Source organism: Haematobia irritans, chromosome 1, assembly GCF_050003625.1.
Source record: "Haematobia irritans isolate KBUSLIRL chromosome 1, ASM5000362v1, whole genome shotgun sequence".
Lineage (NCBI taxonomy): Eukaryota > Metazoa > Arthropoda > Insecta > Diptera > Muscidae > Haematobia > Haematobia irritans.
Genome location: NC_134397.1, coordinates 107,733,630 through 107,735,570, shown reverse-complemented (window position 1 = coordinate 107,735,570; position 1,941 = coordinate 107,733,630).

Sequence of the window (1,941 nt, the reverse complement as noted above, 5' to 3'; positions counted from 1 at the left end):
GAATTATCAGCCAACCTGTTATGTTGGTGTGATGGTTGTGAGGCCCAGTGCTGAAGTACATAATGTTTGTCTTGGAAATGTTGAATCGCAGGTTGAGTGATTCACATCCATTACGGAATTCAATGATCTTCTGTCTTAACTTTGATTCAGCCACAGCAAAATTTTGGTTGTAGATTAATTAGTATCACAAAGTCATCAGCAAATTGCAACAGAATGGTGTTATTATCATTGATTATGTGGAGGTCTATGGTATAGATGTTGAATAGCGTGGGGCTTAAACTACTGTCCTGAGCCAGGCCATTGTTGATTGCCACAGTGTGGCTTCCCAAGATTAATCGCCTCCTTTTATGGAAATCTAGAATCCACTCAATCACATGAATGTTTAACCCCATCCCAAACATGCTTATTACCAAATTCTTGTCGGATCCACGCCAAAAGTACACCCGCTGCGCCCAACTGTAGCCCCCCATGCAACCACTTGGTGTCAGTATCATTCCTAGAAATTTGATTATGCACTGAAAAAACAGTGAACCTTTTTCCATTGCAAAATGAACTAAACTGTAATAATATTGACCATGATTTAGCCCTTAAGATTTTTTTCAACTTGTCTAGTTTATAATTCTCTTAAATTTTAGTTAATCCATAACATTATATTTTAGTTCATTTTTACAACACCATACGATTAATATACCCCTACTAAGTTAAAAAGTCAGTATTATTTTGGTTTACTTGCTTATTTTTTGGCAAACCCGATAATAAAAATTGGTTAACAGTCTCTTTAAAATGTCGACGACTAAACTATTTTTAAATCAATCATTCCACAGTACAGAGAAATTAAATAATTAAAGGAACAACAAACCGTTTTACTATTATGAAAATTTTCATACAATAAAATTAAACTTTGTTTAAGCAAAAGTACTTTATTATAAAAACTTATGATGAAAGTTCTTAATACAATGTTTTTGTGAATAAAAATTATGACCACGTGGAATAAGAAAGTAGTTTATTTTAACTCGCTTTATGGACATTTTGACTTTTCCTTAGTTTTTTATTCATCGTAAGTATATTTTTCACATATCTGCTGAAAAAATGGAAGAAATAATGAAAATTGTTAAAAATTAACATGTAATAAAATATAATTTTTTAGCTCTTTAAATTAGCTTGTAACTTACCATATTTGGGGGCATTTTATTAAATGGTGTAAGGAATTCAACTTTTCTTAGATAAACGTACCTCATAAAGTTTGTACCTGAAACAATTAGAGAAATAATTAATTAAGTAATATATGAACTCATAAAATTGTGTTGTTATCGATAAATATTCTTGTTAAAAGAAAGCCAAAGTTTTAGTATAAAACTCACCAATTCTCTATTACAATGTACGCTGTACAATGTTATCGAAATTCATTTGGGGTTACTCTGAAATTAAATATTTACTTTTACATTAAATAAAAAGCATTAAATTGGTTTCCAAAAGATCTAATTAAAGAAATAATATGCATAAAAAAGTAAATATTCTGGTTAAATGAATATTAAAGAAAGCTTACCAATTCATAAAAATGTTTCCAAATTGTTATTCTGAAATTAAATATTTATTTTTTTTTTAACATTAAAAATATTAAATTGGTTTCCAAAAATATTTGATTAAAGTAATACTAAAATAAAGGATTAAAAACCTGTAATTTTGATCATAAAAAGGTCATAAAATGTAAATATTCTAGCCAAAACTTACCACTTCTCTATTAAACTATACGCTGAGGAGAAATATAAAAATTTGCCCAAATCCATCTGGTTTTGCTCTTAAATTAAATATTTGTTACAACAAAGAAAAACATGAAACTGGTTAAAAATAATAATAATAATAATAATAATAATAATAATAATAATAATAATAATAATAATAATAATAATAATAATAATAATAATAATAATAATAATAATA